At 40.6% G+C, this 19961-nt stretch overlaps 1 protein-coding gene and 1 long non-coding RNA gene across 4 annotated transcripts in view; one reads left to right on the top strand and one right to left on the bottom strand.

Annotated features, from left to right (window-relative positions):
* The window catches only part of LOC102970913 (cytochrome P450 7B1), a 172424-nt gene that overhangs the window by 99795 nt on the left and 52668 nt on the right, over positions 1–19961 (top strand). The gene's annotated exons all lie outside the window — the stretch shown is intronic.
* Positions 8612–18118, bottom strand: LOC122234999. Of its 3 annotated transcripts, XR_006213036.1 has the most exons (5): positions 18007–18118; positions 15319–15438; positions 13187–13399; positions 12983–13101; positions 12450–12748 (listed from the first exon to the last, which is right to left on the bottom strand). It is a non-coding gene; the product is annotated as an uncharacterized LOC122234999 (long non-coding RNA). The 3 variants fall into 3 exon arrangements; XR_006213038.1 differs by lacking the exons at positions 12450–12748; positions 12983–13101; positions 13187–13399 and adding exons at positions 8612–8793; positions 9126–9149; XR_006213037.1 differs by lacking the exons at positions 12983–13101; positions 13187–13399.

Genomic DNA, 19961 nt, shown 5'->3' with positions numbered 1-19961 from the left:
TATGTATACAATAGATGGCATGTATATATGATACTTACACGTGTACGTATATAATGTGTATATATGATTTATTTTAAGGAATTGGCTTCCAGGAGCTGTCAATGTAAAATCAATCGGGCAGGATGGCAGGATGGAGACTTTCAAGCAGGAGTTGATACTATAGTCTTGAGGCAGAATTTACACTTTCTCAGGGAAAACTCGGTTTTGCTTTTTAGACCTTTCGACTGATTGGGTAAGATTGACCTCCATTATTGACGGCACTCTTCCTTTACTTAAAGTCAACAGATTGTAGACATTCACCACACCTACAAAATACCTTCACAGCAACATCTAGATGAATGTTTGATCCAGTAACTTAGTACTGTAACCTGGCCAAGTTGACACAGAAAACTAGCCATCACACCTGTATATCTCTACCGTTTAGCACAGTGCCTGGCACATGGTGGATAGTCAGTAATATCCATTGGTACCTACTAATTAATTCATTTTATAGGCTTGACAAGATACCCTATATGATGCGACCCTGCCCTCCTGGGATTATAATCTAGATGGGAAGACACATCCCACACAAGGAAATAATTAAGCCACAGCACTGGGAGTGTGTGATTCAGAGCTAACGTGAGTGATACTAGGACCAATTAAAAAAAGAAAAGAAAAGAAAAAAGACTAGGCATTCAGAGAAGGGAAGATCCTTGTTAGTAGGAGGAATGTGAAAAGATCTGTTTGGGGGTCTGGTATTCTATGTCAGGTTGTTATTTCATTGCCATTTTTCAGTGTGTGACAATAACTAACAACCCAGTGGGGTGGCTTTCCCTTTGCCCTCTCTGGGTCTGTAGCTGTCTGTCTTCAATTCATCTCTGCAGGTGAGAATGGCAGTGAACTGTTTTCTTGGGGGGATGTGCCTCTGTGGTTGGGTTCCTACGGAATGAGTGGCCCTTCTGCCTCCTTTGAACTACCATCCTCTTGGATCTTGTGGGTCAGCTCTTAATTGGGTGGGTGAGGTGACTCATTTAAGCTATTTTGTACTTAGTGACTTTAGTGTTATACTTTACTGACTGTAATAAATGTCATTTTGTTAATTAGTTTGGGAATCTTTTAATCTTGAGGAAAATAGCAGAAACTATCTTACGTATTTATTCAGATAATTTCCTACAAAAGTTATCCTTCTTAAGGAAGCTAGAAGACTTTATGTTATTACACCTGTATATGGTATTAAAAGGTAAATACAAACATTTAAGTGGAAATGAATAAGAAAGTTGGTGTAGGGTGAAGTGTGTTCCTCTCGTTGCCTCTGTTGCTGGCTGCTTATGACTTCCAAGTGAGGGGATATGTGATATGTGTACAAGATGGGGGGACCCCTGGGGTCTTAAAGGGGCCATGTGGTACAGGGCAAGAGACCTAATGTTTTCTGGGATCTGCTACTGAAGTATGGCCTCTGGCAAGTTTCATGTCATTGTGGGGGCAAATTCAAAATGGAGTTGGAATAGCCTTTAAACATTTTAAGTCCTGAAACACTGCTCAAAATCTTACATTTAATTCTAATTTGTGAAACAGAGAAAGCCAATGCCGGAAGCCAAAGTTGGCAGGGAGGTGTCTGGATGTGTGTGTGTGTGTGTGTGTGTGTGTGTGTGTGTGTGTGTTAGTAGCTGAAGGCCACCAGCTGCAGCCTTCATTCCCTGTCCCCCAGAGGACTTTAGAAAATCCCTAAGGTTTCAGAGTACAGTACTGTTTGCAAGGCGTAAATTCAATGAAATGGAATGATGCCTTTGCCTGCTTTGAAATTCTGTGAAAAAAATTGTGAATGAGATAATTCATAAACAAGTTTTTAAAAAGAAGTGTTTTCTTTTGGGGCACCTGGGTGGCTCAGTCAGTTAAGCATCTGACTTCAGCTCAGGTCATGATCTTGCAGTTCACGAGTTCGAGCCCCAGGTCAGACTCTGTGCTGACAGCTCGGACCCTGGAGCCTGCTTCAGATTCTGTGTCTCCCTCTCTCTCTGCCCCTCCCCTGCTCAAAAATAAATAAAAATAAAAATATTTTTATTAAAAAAATAGAAGTGTTTTCTTTAATAATTACATAAGAAACATGAGGACATATCTTGCTACACGTGGTTGAATTGATCCAGGAGTATCTAGAGTAACAATGTGAAAAGCCCTTTTACTTGGCTTCTCTTTCCTGTCCCCCACCCCCACCCCAAGCTCTATTGGGAGTTTTGTTTGAAACCTCCCAGATCTTTATTTTTGCATTTATTTTATAAATACATGAGAGGAGGGGCACCTGGGTGGCTCAGTCGGTTGAGTGCCCAACTTCGGCTCAGGTCATGATCTCGCGGTCCATGAGTTCAAGTCCAACATCAGGCTCACAGCTCTCAGCGCAGAGCCTGCCTCAGATCCTCTGTTCCCCTCTCTCTGTTTCTCCTTCCTCGCATGCCAGGAGGAGGCATTTATATAAATTGGTTCATATTGGACTTATTATTCTATAGTTCACCTCATTCACTTAACAGCATGCCTTAAAAGTCTTTTAGCATCAGTAAGATACACCTCATTCTTGCTAAGGCATGTGAGAGAATTCCCACTATTAACAGCCCTGGAAATTATCAATCTTTGAAATATTTCCTATCAGGAAAGCAAATTTGAAATATTCCTGATGTTTTATTTTCTTTGATTGTCCATTCATCTGAGCACTCTCTATATATTGGCAAGGTGGCTTTTCCATATCTATTATGTTGAAAGTTGCCTAAGGTCTAAAAAGAGATTCTAACCATGGAATCTGTTTAACAGAGCTGTTGACTGCTATGCTTTATGTCCCTCAAAAGAAGTTGAGGCCCTGAAACCTGTAAAGCAATTTTCTTCTGGGATTCAAACATATTTTCATGGACCCATAGTCATTAGTGGCCTTGAATAGAGAACATTTTACTAATTAGCAGAAACTCATTGTTCTCATGATGAAATGTAAATAGAATTTAAATTAATAAATGCAATAATTACCATTCCCATCTTGACTTAAAATGCCAGATCCAGCAATTTTAAAGTCCTAGTATTCTCTTTTTAACTGTTTTTGGGTCAGTTTACTTGTTAGTTTGATAGAGATTTTTTAAATAGGTATTTAATAGATTTTTTTCCTTTAAAAACAAAACAAAGCAAAACTGAGTATCAAACTCCAGCTTCTTATTTCATACACTAGTACATCAAGTAAGTTGCCAAACCAATCCATCATAAGGAGGCACAGATCTCCTAAGTAAATGCCAGTAAAAAGGAATGGATTTAGTAAGATTAATAATCATTTTAATTTATAGCACTCTCTCCCCCAAAGACACTTAGGTAGCTTTGCACACATTCGTACCAAAATGTACTTTAAGCCACTGGGAAACAGATATGTAAACTTGCTTAAAAAAATAAAATATGAGCCTCTTATAGTGGTCCTTCATATTCAGAGATGACACATTCATATTATATAGTTATCAGTTCAACAAGTTTTTACTGCATTTTATTTGTTCTCCCCGAAGCCTTATTTTTGATAGATGATGCCTAAGATATACTGGGAGCGTCCTTTCAATAGCGTGTGACTGATGAAAGGCAAAACAAAACAATTTATCAAATCACACTGCATACATCCCTATAAATTTGGAGAGTGATGAATCTGTAGACCCATAGAACTTGGCATGTCATGTATTCATCAAAGGTAAAGCCCCAAACATCTCAAACACTCTGGTGACAGGAAGGCTGATCTTACTTGGGAGAAAAAAAGAAAGTAATTACTCTCTGAAACTATTCCTATACTATAAGAATTCTTTAGGAGATTGAGTGGTTGTCTGTGGAGTTTGAGTTCAGAGATGTACAGAGAATTTAATATGAATATTTGAACAGAGGATGATGTCATCATATTCTTATTTAGCAAAGTTAAGTGAGTTTAGAAAAACAGTCAAAAACACCTACTATGCATTATGCTCTGTCTAGTATTGGTAGCTGCTAATGAAGATCCAAAAAAAACACTTCTTTAGATTTTCCCCCACTCTGCTCCAAGGAACCAAAAGACAGGTATTTCACCCATTACAGATATCTTGCAATTACAGTAAGAAACATATTGACCTAACTTCATTCTCTAATGGCAAGGTTCCCACCTGATACCTAATTAGAAGTGAGTCTTATCCCTTGTAACTTAGTGAGTAGACTAATTAATTTTTGCAGTGTGCTTTAGTACAAGAGGATCAGATAATAATTATCCTTCTCATCTACTTCAAGAGTTCAAGATTTTTAAAGGTCACTATTGTCACCAACTCCTAAAACGCTTAAAATATTTCCTGAGAGCTTTAGGAAAATAGAGGCAACACCTGTGTGTTGGTGTTCAAAATAGGCAAGAATTAATCTTCCCCAGCTCCAGGCCTGGCCATCTTGTGCCAGCACACTCTGAGGAACCATACGCTGTACTAACAAGGGGTTAATATGATGGCTTCTGAGGTAATGTGTAATTCTGCTGAATTTTAGATTACTTAGTCATGAGACGCTCACTTCAAAAGCCTTTGTTTGTTTCAAGCCTTTAATTCCACAAGCACAACTTAGCATATAGTGATGGGGTATGGGTTCTTTTCCTTCTATTTTCCCCATTCAGAGCTTCCCACAACGTCTTTGAGAATATATAGCTATATTTAAATAAGGAAAATATCTTCCAAATTTACCAGAAACTTTACTTTGGTAGATAACCCCTGATCCCGTGAGAACCCTGGCTTCTTTCTGTAGCATCCCGGTAATTTTGAAGTTGTTTGAATAAAAAGCTGGATGACAATAAGAGCAGTTGAGTGAACATATCCCCTTGGAGGGTTGTAAAGACATTAGAACTAGAACAAATGAACATTTCAGGGTAGATGCGTTTTCACCTGAATTTCCAGATTAAATAATAATACTGGCTTAAAACAACTTTTTTTTTTTTTTAAGTCAGCTTCATGCCCAGAATGGAGCCAAACACAGGGCTTGAACTCACAACCTGAGATCAAGACCTGAGCTGAGATCAGGAATTGGGCGCTTAACCAACTGAGCCACCCCACACCCCAACACAACTTAAAAAAAATTTTTTTAATGTTTTTATTTTTGAGAGAGAGAGAGAGACAGAGCATGAGTGGGGGAAGAGCGGGGGTGGGGGGATGGACACAGAATCTGAAGCAGGCTCCAGGCTCTGAGTTGTCAGCACAGAGCTTGACCCGGGACTCAAACCCACGAACCATGAGATCATGACCTGAGCTGAAGTTGGGCACTTAACTGACTAAACCACCCAGGCGCCCCAACTTTTTTTTTTAAAGAGCCAACAGGGTTTGTTATTGGTGGTGTGTGCACTTTTTTAAGGCAGATAATTAGTCTAGCAAACTAATCACGATGTTAAATAATAGGAATAATCAATACTGTTGAAGGGGAAAAATCCAAACAAATAATTGGATACTAGACTATTTTTCTCTGGTTTTGTTTTTCTTTTGGTAAGTTCTACTCACTCTCCTTCACTAAAACAGCTATAAGGTGGTGTCATCAGAACTAACTATTCTGGGGGCGCCTGGGTGGCTCCATCAGTTAAGCATCTGGCTCTTGATCTGGGCTCAGATCTTGATTTCAGGGTCATGAGTTCAAGCCCCCCCCCCCATTGGGCTACACCTTTTCTCCTTCCGTTTGTATTTCTTCTTTTGAGTTATATCCTATAAAATGCATTTGTGATAGCATGTAAAACTAGACTTGCCTGGCAGTGTACAATATATTTATTTAGTCTAAGCTCAGTTAAATTTAATGATGCAAACCTCAAACAATGTTTTAAAAAATAGTGTATATATGTGTGTGTGTGTGTGTGTGTGTGTGTGTGTGTGTTCGGGTATATATATGATTATATTTATACAAGCTTGTTTCTTTTGCATAAAAACTGATACCCTAAAAACAGGCTCTTTAATTCTAGATCTCTCTTAGTCATATAAAGAAGAGCTTTTTGGGAAAGAAAAACTAATACATGTTACTTTGGGTTTTATCTCTAAAAAGAAGTAATGGAGGGGTGGCTGGCTGGCTTAGCCGGTAGAGCGTGCAACTTGATCTCTGGGTTGTGAGTTCAAGTCCCACGTTGGGTATGGAGCCTACTTCAAAAAAAAAGGAAGTAATGGAAGGATTTTTTGATACTCAAGATGCTATGCTGCTTGTTAGTTTTTAAATTGATTACTCTGTTCTAGGCGCCGTTCTTCAAATGTATTCTCTCTCTTAACTCTAACAACCACCTTACTCTCATGATGGTGGGCTTAGTTCCTTTTTACAGATGAATAAGGTGGGGCTTAGGAAGGCTGGATAGGAGCATCTTCAAGGGAAATTGGGGGTTCATGTCAGCTGACTCAAGCATCAGAACTCTTTGCCCCTGTCTCTCATTGTCTTGAGTTTTTACTGCTCACACTTGAGGACAGGTTTAGTTATTGGCAGAAGATGGCCTGCAAGTACCCGTGAGATCTAGACCCTCCTCATCTCAACAAATTCCTCTCCACCAGTCCATCCTCCCCTCAAGGTGCTCCAGCCCAGTGTCAGTAGTCCTGCCGCGATGCCCATCTGTTTTCCACCCCAGGGCAGAGACGTGCTTGCTGCTCAATGCAGCTGGACGCTTCTCCCCAGCCCACCTGTACTCACCTTCTGATCTGGCCCCAGATGCCATCAGCTCTACCCTACCCTTTCCCTCCCACCAACTTTGTCATGTTTGTTCTCATGACTCCCTTTCACACAAGACCCTGTTCCTTTCTTTCCTTCAAGTCATAATGATATATTAGTAATTTGTCTAAGTCATTTAGTTTCTTTTCCCTCAGTAGACTGCAAACTCTGTAAGGGGACTTTGACTCACCTTTGTGCCCATCACAGGGACATTGCCTGCCATGTGAGTGGGACTTACATATTTGTTAAACACATGAACTTATTAGCTCTGACTCTCTATCAAGACTAACACATTTAAAGGACCATTTAGAGTAACTTTTGTGCTTCTACTGGTTACAGAAGAAATATATCTTTATTATTGGAAATTTGGGAAACCCAGAAAAACACAAAGAAGAAAACAAAAATTAATCATAGTCCCAATACCCAGAAATAATCAGTTAATTTAACATTGTGCCTTATATCCTTCAAGTCTTATTTTGTTTGTTTTTATCTAAATTCCAGTTAGTTTACATACAGTGTAATATTAGTTTCAGGTGTAGAAATTAGTGATTCATCACTTACATACAACACCCAGTGCTCATCCCAACAAGTGCCCTCCTTAATGCCCCTCACCCCTTAACCCACCCAGCCCCCCTCCAGTAACTCTCAGTTTGTTCTCTATAGTTAAAGAGTCTGTTTCCTGGTTTGCCTCTCTTTTTCCCCCCTATTTTCACCTGTTTGGTTTCTTAAATTCCACATATGAGTAAAATTATATGGTATTTGTCTTTCTCTGTCAGACTTATTTCGCTTAGCATTAATACACTCTATCTCCATCCATGTCGTTGCCAATTGCAAGATTTCATTCTTTTTGATGGATGAGTAATATTCCACTGTGTGTGTGTGTGTGTGTGTGTGTGTGTGTGTGTGTGTGTGTATCCCCAGCATCTTCTTTATCCATTCATCAGTTGGTGGACATTTGGGCTCTCTCCATAATTTGGCTGTTGTTGATAGTGCTGCTATAAACATCAGGATGCATGTATCTCTTCAAGTCAGTATTTTTGTGTCCCTTTGGGTAAATACCTAGCAATACAATTTCTGGGGTATAGAGTAGCTCTATTTTTAACTTTTTGAGGAAACTCCATGCTGTGTTCCAGAATGGCTGCAGCAGTTTGCATTCCCACCAACAGTGCAAGAGGGTTCAGTTCCCTTTTCCTCGGCATCCTCGCCAACATCTGTTGTTGCTTGAGTTGTTGATTTTAGCCATTCTGACAGGTTTGAGATGATGTCTTATCAAGTCTTTTTTCTGTCAGCAATAGACTTATAAAATAAATCATTTTAAACAAAGCATTAACATTTACTTACTGAAAGTGTACCTCAAGCTTTCAAATACTTAAAGTGTATCTTCTGTTTGTTAGTGAAAGCTAATATTTTCAGATTGGGCAGTTATCTAAAAATTTGAGGAAATTGCTTTCATTTCTTTAAGTTGCCCTGAAGGTGAAGTAATTTGTGTAAGCTAAAGTCATTTGCCCAAATCAGTTCACCTAGTCTAGTTTATGTAGCTTGTTAAATGTTGACATTCTCTTTTCTTAGAATGTCTTCTTCCAGCATTTCTGCTTTTTGATGTAAAATGCCCCCTCCTATTTGAAGACTTTCCAGATCATTGGATAGGAACATGATCCTGATCTCCAAAACTTGAGAGTACTTGATACTCCATGTTTAATCTCCCCCACAATTGTCTGATTTTATCCCCCTCTTCTTGATGATGAACTCTTAGGGGAGGGCAAAAGTCCTAGATTTTCTTCTTAGCCATTGTGCACAGAGCCTGTCACGTACCTATACACAGTAGGCATTCAATAAATGTCTGCTGAATTAATAAATATTAATATGTATCCTGCTGACAGTAATGAGTAGCCTCATTTTCATATATGACACATAGGAAATAATTGTATAAGTTGCCAGGGTCCAATTCACTGGCCAGCCGTGGTGGTCTGGGTTCCTTTTTTAAGATGATGCCAATGTGATTGGCAGAGACAAATTTTAATTCCATGCATAATCAAGCCAAATTGCAGTTGGCTTGTGTTCCTTTGGACAAACTAATTATTCCATTGTTCTGTCGGTATTTCAACTCTATATTCTGTCTCAGTGTTTCTCATGCTTCAGTGCCTTTAGGACAGACAAGAATTTATAGGTAAAGGACAGGTGCAACCACGGTAACTCCCTCATGGAGATTACTGCTCAGCTCACAGCCTTGTCCTCATTACAGGGTCTCAGACATTTGCACATGTACCCCTTAAGTCGGCACTCATCAAGTGAAAGTCCATGAAACTTGGGGAGAGTACATCAGCTTAGTTAAGTAACAGTCCTGGGGTACCTTTCATGTTTCATTCAGCCTACAGACTAGGAGCCAAAGTCAAGCTTCTTGCTCTAGAGTATGGTGGCCAAGCCCCACTCAAATGCGAGCTTCCCTGCTGTGCAATGTGGGACCAATTTCTTACCTCTCCAGGTCTTGGTTTCTTTCTCTGTAAAAAAGGATAATGATAAAATCTGCTTCAGAGAATGAGTGTAAAAATTAAATTAGATAATCCATTCAAACAAAGCATTTAGCATGGAGTCTAATATAAACAGGTTCTATAAATAATAGCTATTATTATTAAAATTGGGCCAGAAACAATAGCAGTGTGTGTGTGTGTGTGTGTGTGTGTGTGTGTGTGTAAATACATGCCCAGCTGCAATCTGTATTTCCAGCCCTTCTGAAATGGACAGTGTGTGACCAGGTAGAGCCGTGGCAGGGACAGTGCTGCTGAGAACCAGGGAGCGTTGGACACCTTAGGAAGAAAGCCTGGGTGGGGGGAGGTGGGCAAGAAGGAGGCATGATGCTGCCAGATCAGAGTGGACAGAAATTCTTGGTCCTCAGGATCTGGGGATGAAGCTGAGCTCAACCTGGTGTTTTGTAGTGAAACAATCACTGAAAAGAAAACACATGGACGGGCACCTGGTGGCTTAGTTGGTTAAGCATCTCTGACTTGATTTGGGCTCAGGTCGTGATCTCATGGTTGGTGAGATTGGCCGCACATCGGGCTCTGCGCTGACCGCGCGGAACCATGCTTGGGATTCTCTCTCTCCCTGTCTCTTTGCCTCGCACCCTCCTCTCTCAAAATAAATACATAAACTTAAAAAAAAGAAGAAGAAAACACATGGAACTTAGCAGAGAAAAGATGAAGAGGGCAGTTGTCCCACCCTGCCCCTGTTCTGTCTATGAGACATGCCTTGGGATTGTGAATGGTTTGGATGCTGGTTGACACAGGACAGATGAGAAAGCTGGAGAACCCAGGATGAAAGGGGTCACTCTGTTGCAATTAGCTGATACAAAGTTTCCTTTGTATTTGGAACTTTCAGGAGTTAGAAGGCTTCCTTGGCTATTTAAAGCATCTTTTAAAACATTGTATTTAATCAAGGAGGCCCCGCCCACAAAAGGAGAAGGCAAGTGAATCATGGCTAACCATATTTCAGGAGCTTTTTAGTCTGATTCAGAAATGACTGCTGTTGATTTAGCTCCTGCACGTTCCTGAGCGAAGCCTCCATTTATTTAGTCATTCATTCATACAGCCGTTTTTCTTTTTCTTTTTTTTTTTTTACTATTTAAGTGGCAAGCACTGCACTAAAAGCTGGGAAAACAGAGATACATATAAGACACATCGGTAGGCATTCAGGAATAATTAGTTGCACAAAATGAATCAATATATGATACCCCATCGCTGTCTATTATAAACGAACATTTGTAATAAAATAAGATGGCAGTCTTCTCACAACTATTTACAAAATATCCTTGAAAATAAAATAATCAGGGGTGCCTGCGTGGTTAAGTGCCCAACTCCTGGCTTTAGCTCAGGTCCTGATCTCATGGTTTCGAGAGTTCAAGCCCTGCATCAGGCTCTGTGCTGGTAGTGCAGAGCCTGCCTGAGAGTCTCTATCTCCCTTTCTCTCTCTGCCCCTCCCCCACTTGCACTCTTTCTGCCTCTCTCAAAATAAATAAGCTTAAATTTTTTTTTAAAAGTCTTCCAGCAAGGAAAAGGTGGTGAAGGAAAATTTGAAAAGAAAAGAAAAAGGCCCAGAAGAAGCTTCGTCTTAAATGATATCTAGAAGCTTGCCAGATAAACAGAAAAATAAATAAACTCTGGGTATAGGGAAGAGTATGTTTCAAAAATTGCCTGTGTTCCAAAAATTACTTTGAGCATAGGAGTAGAGTGAAGGGAGAAGGAAAGGGGGGAAGATAAAGTGATACAGATTGGTAGAAGTTGGGTATTAAGAAAAGCCTAGTTGGTGGGGCACCTGGGTGGCTCAGTCAGTTAAGCATCTGACTCTTGATTTCGGCTCAGGTCATCGTCTCATGGTCTGTGAGTTTGAGCCCCATGTTGCGCTCTGCTAACAGCACAGCGCCTACTTGGGATTCTCTCTCTCCCTCTGTCATTCACCCACTCATTCTCTTTCTCTCTCTCTCAAAATAAATAATAAGCATTTAAAAAAATCTTTTATGTATATAATCATATATAGTAAGGCAGACATACTGGCACAAGGAGATTACAGAACCTCGCCTGGTTTAAATCCCATCTATGCCCATCAACAATTGTTTTGTAACCTTGGAAATCCCTCCAAGATTTCATTTTTTCATCTACCACAATGAAAAGCACACATATCTTACAGGGTTGAGGTAAGGATTTGCAGCCATGTAGAAACACAGAAAGTACTCAGTGTTTGAACGCGATCATTCTTATTTAAGTGCCATGCTAAGGAATTTGTGCCTCAGTTGTTTCCGAAGAGCCAAGATTTTAATTGGTGAAGTGGCACAGTTTGTATTCATGTTCGGGGTGAATGGGAAGAATAGAATTGACTTAGTATTTGAGCAAGCTTCTTAACTCTCTAAATCTGAGTTTTTGCATCTGTAAAATGGACAGCAATAGAACTTACCTTCTCAGCTTATAAAGGTTCAATGAGAGCACGAACAGCACTGAGCACTAACCCAGCAGCAATCTATCAGTGCATATTAGTTATTATTTTTGTTCTCTTGATAGGGGTGAGTTTGAAAGCAAAGAGACCACCCAGCTGGGAGACCTTTGTTAGGGTCTAGTTGGGAAGCAAGGTAGGTCCATACCTTGTGGGATGGGCTGCAGAGCTAGATGTTAATTTAAGAATGAAAATCAAGAAGCCTATGATTCATTGACTGTGGAAGATAATCTGTCTGTTGTATTCTTTCCTTCACAACATGCTTTTTCCTCTATGGAATAAAAACTGTAGTTACATTTAGGTTTTTAAAGTATGCATTTCATATTAAAGGCATACATTTCCCAAGCAGTCAGGTCCACATTGCCTGAATGTCCCTGCTAATGAACCATTGCAGTTGAATGTCACAGCTTAAAGGAAGGGGTTACTTTAAGTTCAACAAAATTGGAACAAGTGCTAGAGACCACAGTTGGATTCAACAAATCAACAGAAGTCCAGCAGACGCTGTGACTTCCAATCTGTACCATATCTGCCCCCCTTTACCCTGCACACAAATTTAAATATATTAAAAGGATTATTAACAACATTACACAGTTTAACAGAAATCAGCCTAAGCGACGAAACCATCTGGATATAGCTAAGATCAACTACTCTGGCTCCACTATAATAGAAAAACAGTTTAAATCATCTCTGGTCCTCCAAAAGAAAAGGACACAAAATAAAAACTGACATCCTTGCAAACAAACGACAGTAAATCACATCAGAGTTCTTAAGGTGGCAGAGCCTAACTTTCAAGAACACTATCATGGCCTTACATGGAAGGTTTGGCTGCTGTCTTCCAAACTTTTACAGAGTCCTTTTTAATTCTTGCCAGAACTTTAATCTAGAAGAAACCTACAACGTTTGGTCTAACGCCTCACGTTCATGAAGGGTCACCGTCGTAATACTCAGACTCAGGAGAACATGTGTGACCCTCCAACTCTATTTTTGCCCTTAGCAGTCTCTGTGAAGGCTTTGCTCTTCATGCTTCTGCAAGATCCTGCATGTTGCTGCAAAGGTCACCAGGTTTCATTCTCGTGTAAGTTGTGAGCTGCAGGTGGTCACACGCCCTTTTTCACATCTGTAGGACACCAGGGAGTTTATTCTTTATTTTCTGAAAGTTTTAAAGTGTCTTTCCAACCTCTCAACTGTTAGCTTTGTGAGCGTTCTCACTATATTTTCTGGGTTAGGTTCTTCCCTCATAACAGCTCAAAGAACAAAAATGTAGCCTAGATTCTAGAGTATTGCTCAGTAAAATGTAAGCACCCACTCCTTGATTCCTGGGTCCTTCCTATTAGCCTGGTATGATACTCACAGAACAGTATGATAAATGACTCCTAGCTGGAAGGCCCCTGGTGATCCTTGACTCCTGGTAGTTATGCCTTTGTACGTTCCCTTCCCCCTTGAGTGTGGGGTGGACTGAGTGGCTTGCTTCTAACAAATAGAATACACAGAAATAATGGGATGCCACTTCTAGCATTTGGCAGCAAAAAGATTAGCTTCCACTTTAGGCACTCACTCATTCAGTCTTGCTTTCTTGGGTCATTCCCCCGGAGAAGCTAGCTCCTGTGGCACAAAGCAGTCCTGGGAAGAGGCCCATGTGACAAGGGACAAAGGCCTGCAAAGGTCCTGCTCCATCAAGCCTTCAAGTGGGACCATAGCCCCAGCCAGCACTTGAGTACAGTTTCGTCAGAGTCCTTGGGTCAGAGGCACCCTAAACTTTGCCTGGATTCTAGACTCACAGAAATAGTGAAATAATAAATGTTTATTGTTTTAAGCCTCTCAGTTTGGGGGAAATGTTTTTACACTTTTATTCTTATTTTATTTACTTATTTATTTTTAGGTTTTTTTTAATGTTTATTTATTTTTGAGAGAGAGAGAGACAGAGCATGAGCTTGGGAGGGGCAGAGAGAGAGGAAGACACAGAATCTGAAGCAGGCTCCAAGCCATCAGCACAGAGCCTGAAGCAGGGCTTGAACTCACGAACTGCGAGATCATGACCTGAGCCGAAATCAGACACTTAACCGACTGAGCCACCCAAGTGCCCCTATTTAAAAAATTTTTTTTAATGTTAAGCTTTTACTCTTTTTTTAAAGGTTATTTATTTTGAGAGAGAGAGAGACAGAGAGAGAGAGAGAGAGAGAGAGAGAGAGCACATGCATGAGTGGGGAGGGGCAGAGGGAGAGGGAGTCCCAAGGAGGCTCCACGCTATCAGCTCAGAACCCAACACAGAGTTCAGTCCCACAAACTGAGATCATGACCTGAGCCAAAGTCAAGAATCTGACGCTCAACCGACTAAGCCACCCAGGCTCCCCTGGTGGCAATTTATTATACATCAATGATAATGAATACAAAGGCTAAGACAGTAGATTCTGGAAACATAATATATGCATGAAAATCTTGCCTGAATCATGTTTCTAGTAAGTGGCCATGGACTAGTTATCTAATTTTTGTAAGCCTCAGTTTTATGATCTATAGAAAAGCTACACTAATAATGGTACCTTCTTCATAAAGATGATTATTTGGGCATTAATTGAGATAATATGCCTAAAGTGCTTGGCAAGACCACCCGGCTCATAGTAAGTACTTGTTGAATGTTGTTTTATTTTCATTGTTATATTTAGTGCTTGTCACTCTTACATAATGATTTTTGCCGAGGGTTCTGTCCTTTATCTTCCCATTAGCTCTCCCTCGGTGGGTCTCATATACTCCAGAACTGGACTTCTCACTATGTACCCATAACCACCAAGCCTCTACATGTCTTAGGAACTAAGATGTATGTTTATTGCCTATTGAGTAATTCTACCAAACTGTCCCACTCACAGGCATATCACCTCAGAAATCCGTCTACTTTCCCTCCCAACATCACACCAAGTGTTTGTTGCTCCCCTAGTCTCTTATGTGAGAGGAGCCATCATCTGAGAACCGTGTTCTGAGTATGAATAGCCAAGATTGTCATCATCTTCTAAAACAATTATTGCAAACACACAGTGCTCACTGTACAAGGATATTCATCATAATGTGCTAAGAATTAGGAACGGTCCAGGGAGTCAGGGGTGACTCAGTCGATCAAGTGTTCAACTCTTGGTTTTGACTCAGGTCATGACCTCATGATCTGGGGGTTTTGTGGGTTCGAGCCCTGCATCTGGCTCCTCCATGCTGATGGTGTAGAGCCTGCTTGGCATTCTCTGTCTCCCTCTCTCTCTCTCTGTCCCTCCCCCACTCGTATTCTCTCTGTCTCTCTCAAAATAAATAAATAAACTTAAAAAAAATTTTTTTTAAATTAGGAACTGTCCAAGCATCCATCAATAGAAAATCAATTAAGTCATTTAATTATAACTTAAATTTCTTGTTTTGCGGCAGGCCCAGTGCTAAGAGCATTGTATGTATTGTGTCGCTTAAGTCATAGCAACCCTGTTTGTATTCATTCAGTGGAATTCACACAGCACATTTTCACGGATGCTGTAGGTATCAATTTACCAGTATAGATTCTCACGAAATATTATAAAATGAGAAAAGAAAACTATGAAAGCTGCACATAATAGCACAATATTAAAATATGCATCTATGCATAGATGTGAACATACATAATAAAGAGTTTTTCATTACAGGTACTTTGCACAGTTTCAATATGCACAAAGTTTCACTTACCATGATTTGGTGAAGTTACGCCGGTTCCCCAACACTACAGTTCAAAAGTCAGTTGCTACAGTCCGTGACTGTGAAAAATAAAGTACGGAGTTCATCTCTAGTTCTTCAGTCCACAAGTCACTATATAAACCAGAGATGCACATCATGATCAGTGACACGATCACATCAGTTCTTCCCAAGTCGGTCAGTGGTCTGTTGCTGAGTATCTGTCGTTCAGGTCATGCCAGGGCGTAGCTGTGGTGCCACCTTTCTTCAGGTGGAAACTCAGATGCTTGAGAAAGAATTGACCAAGAAAGATGAAGGGCAGCAAAGAGACAAAAGTAGCAGCAATGCAAGCGAGATGTGAATTTAACGTGAATGGAGACAGAGAAGAAACCACGGAGCTGGGGAATGCACAGCCACCATCCAGAGGCTCTGGATGGGCAGCAGAAGGGCTCAGGGAAGGAAGCTTATGAGCATAAAGGAGAAAAGTGGCTTCTCCCCAGGGAAGCAACCACAGCGAATAATTTACTTCACGTGAAAGGAACTCTCAGAGATAGTGCACAGCACTGAAAGCTCAAAGGATCAAATGTTAGGAGCCAACATGACCTCACAGTTCATGAGATCGAGCCCTCCTTGGGCTCTGCACTGACGAGATGGAGCCTACCTGGTATTTTCCCTCTCTCTCTCTCTCTCTCTCTCTGTCTCTCTCTCTGCCCCTCCCCCACTCGTGCCCAGACACACACTCTTCCCCCCACCCCACAATAAATAAATAAACCTTAAAAAAAAAGGAGCTGATCCAAATGGAGAAAGGGGTGTGACAATTGGCCAGGGCACAGAGAAGATACACCATATCTCAGTTATGTGACAAGAAGAAGGCAACCACCACTGCTCAAACTGCTCAAGCTTTTTCAGTAAAAGAAGTTACTTTTCAGTGTTTCTAATGTGGGTTTTGTGTGTGTGTGGGTTTTTTGTTTTTTTGGGTTTTTTTTGAAAGAAAGTACAAGCTGGGAGGGGCAGAGAGAAAGAGGGACAGAGGATCTGAAGCAGACTCTGCACTGACAACAGTGAGCCCAGCATGGGGCTTGAACCCACAAACTGTGAGATCACGACCAGAGCTGAAGTTGGACGCTTAGCCAACTGAGCCACTCAGGCGCCCCAGTGTTTCTAATGTTTTAAATTAGTTTGGACTAAATAAATGTTAATTTTACTATTATTTTCACATTCCTATACATTTGTGGCCAACAATAGGAGAGATTCTAGTGCTTTGACAAAAACTTCAAAGGACCACAGAATAATAATTTTATATTTACGGTCACTTGGCATGGTTTCATCTTACACAGTTTTATGGTCCTGCACTACTGTGTAAAGCAAGGGCTGTCTGTGTATATTACCCTTAAGATGTACGTTAATATGCTAATGATACTGTTTTGGAGTGGCTGGATTACAGGTGACTTTGGATTACCTCCTTTTTATAATGTCTCTACAATGAGTATAGATTTCTAAGATCTAATTTAATTATTCTGGCATCTCTTTGACATACATTTTGAGCCCCTACTAATTAAAGGAATTTGGCCGGCGCTGGAAGAAAAAGGAAGAGAAAGACGTGGTTCTTCCCAACAAGAAGGTCATGGAGTAGTGCCAGTGCCTGCCACATCACAACAAAATTTTCACACCACATGCCAAGTATAATAGAAGTATCAAAAACAATTAGAACTGGGGCGCCTGGGTGGCTCAGTCAGTTAAGCAACTGACTCTTGATTTCAGATCATGATCTCACGGTTCATGAGCTTGAGCCCCGCACTGGGCTCTGTGCTGACAGCATGGAGCCTGCTTGGGACTCTCTCTCTCTCTCTCTCTCTCTCTGCTCCTCCCCTGCTAACGCACATACTCTCTCTCTCAAAATAAATAAATGGACTTAAAAAAACAAAACAAACAGAACACCAAAGAGAGCAAAAGTTGGAGAGGGCCTCAGCCTTTTTACCCTCCAATGTTAAAGTTTTCCCCCTAAGGAAAAATGGATCCTAATTGGCCACAGCATTTCATACCAGAGATTACTGACACCCACAGGCCACTTTCTAGAGAACCCGTTTTAGTTATAGGCTTCTCAAGTGAAAAAGCCAAAGTAACAAGGTGGTGTGAAAGTCCACTGAATTCGGGTGCCAAACATTATTCAGATACTTGTTTTACCTGCTTCCTTCAGTCAATTGAAATGCGACCCAAAGCGTCTCACTTTGATTTGTTTTTGTTTTTGCTTTACACACTGCTTTTTATAAACGCCAAACCTTTGTAATCAAAACTTTAGAGAGCCCTGAGGCAGGGTGGCTGTGCTCTGGGCCCAGGGATGGGACCATCACAGACAGCTCCAGTGCCACAAGGATGCATTGTCACTGTTTGCTTTGCCTTCAGTTTTGAGAGTCCTTAAAGTTTAATGTGTTTGTGGTGGCTTAAAATTCAGTGATTTCCCCAATCACACGGCAGTTGTGAGACCACCTTATTATAAAGCTGACAGCACCACATAGGAATACTGCTTAACATCAATACACGGGATTCAGAAACCAAAACCTCCGAGTCCTGTGTGAAAATCTTGCAAGATTGGGCTTCCCCCCCACCCCCCGCCCCACCCCGGTGTCTTCAACGAGTGAATTCTTGTTGGTTAAAATGGTTTTATCTTTGGTTTTGTGACTTCATTAGAGCACTTCTTCTTACCTTGTATGTTGAGTTACGGTGGTGAATGAGAAACTTCACTGGTGTCTTAGCAAATGAGGCCTGGCTATGTTTCTGGTGTTTGCTCCCCAGGGCCTTTCTCCAGGACACAGCATGGCCTAGACAGCTTTTCCCAAAGAGCAGTGAGCCTACCAAGGTCAGGAGGCAATTGTGATTGTGACATCAATGTCAAATCATCCTGTGAAAAAGTTAGCCCCTTTGTAGTTTGCTTTAAACCTTATGAAGTCAAAGACCAAAGAACCAAGTATTCTCTGCTCATAACACTTGCTAATCTTCCTTGTAGACCAAGAACAGGTTCTGGGCTTGGAGCTTTGAGCAGACTAGAATATCTAGCTAGAATTTAATTGCAATGTTTTATTTTTCTGTATGGTGTTGATTTATTTACCCAAAAGAAGTGAGCCCATTTAAAAAAGGGTACTAAGAAAATAGTATGAGCAGGTGTTTCGTGGATGTGGCTAAAATTTTTGACAATGGTTTTTGAAGAACTAAAGGTTGGGGATATTAGTAATTTGGAAAAAAATGTAGGCTAGGAGTCAAGAGGCCACAATTTATATTTTGGGTCTTTTTATTTTAGGATGTTTGCAAGTCATAGCCTGTCTACATCTCCATAATCTCATCAATCAATTTTCAGGATAGGTTATATGTGATTCACAGTAATAGCTGTCATTGATAGAACCTTTCTTTTCAGCTTGAGTGTTCTTAAATATTTTATATATTCCGTTGAATCTTCACAACCACCCAGTAAGGGAGGAAGTATCATTAGCCCTACCTTGCAGAAAATGGAGCCAAGTTACAGAGAGAGTTTGCCTCAAGAGTATCCATTGAGTGGGTGGAAATCAGGAGTCAAATCCAGACAGGCTCCAAATCTTGTGCTCTTAGCCACCAAGATTACCAACCTTGGAAGCATTGCAATATTTGTTTTGGATTCCAGAGTCTCAATATGTTCATCCACTTTCCCCAGATCATCTTCCAACCACAGTGTTTTATTTTATGGAAATAGCTTCAGCCTATTATGGAAACAGCTTCACCAATCAGAGCCTTGTGGGTGAAGCAGTGCAGCAGGCAAGGCTGGGAGGCAAAGGTCTCAGTCTGTGGCTGCTAAATGGAAGAATGAGCCGTATCTTCCTGGTGCCATCAGAGGGAAGAGAAACCACCTCGGAAGAATCACCACAGACACTCTCCAAGTGTCATTTCCTCAAAGCTCAGATGATCAGTGTACATTACGGATGGTCTCAGCTGCTCTTCTGCCCTCACCTCAAATCCACCTTTATATATTTTTATAATCTAAGAAATCAGTATTTGTAATTACCTTTTATGCCCCTAGTGCAAACTGTAAAGATTCCTCAGGTCATTGACTTCCTCCAGACCCAGCCCCACAGTGTGCTATAGAGGAAATTCCCAAGCACTCTCTATTTTAACTTGGATGAAAGGCCCTGTGAAGGCCAAACAAACTTTTCTGTTGCTGTTAGTTTACATTTTGAATTGCAAATTTCTCAGAAGATTCAAATTAAAAAATAAATGTCAAAGCTGTTACAATTTAAAGTTTAAAAAATCTTTGCCAGGCTATGTTAGAAAATGATTTTACCTGTGGCTTAAGAATTAAGGATTTCTGTATATGAGTGATCTGTGACTTTGTTTCTAATTATTTTTAGAACAGTAAGGCAGTTTATAGTAACACATCTAGTTATACCTATTTGCTTTATTTTATTATTAGGGGCTGGTATACAGTTTGAATAAACTTGACCCATATTTAGCATCCAACATATATCTTTCTTCTGGGAGTGGTAGTATTAGAGAGAAGCTTCTGTTGACTTATGTCCTTGTTTATTTTGAAATTAAATACACTGAGGAGTAATTTTATTTGAAACATATGCACAGATTCTAGAGCATGTGGGCATGGAAAGCTGATGCTAATGCTTATTGGCATCAAGGTATCA

The sequence above is a fragment of the Panthera tigris genome, chromosome F2 (assembly GCF_018350195.1).
Source record: "Panthera tigris isolate Pti1 chromosome F2, P.tigris_Pti1_mat1.1, whole genome shotgun sequence".
NCBI classification, from domain to species: domain Eukaryota; kingdom Metazoa; phylum Chordata; class Mammalia; order Carnivora; family Felidae; genus Panthera; species Panthera tigris.
Note: the sequence above shows the minus strand (reverse complement) of the source record. Positions and strands in the feature narration are given on the sequence as shown.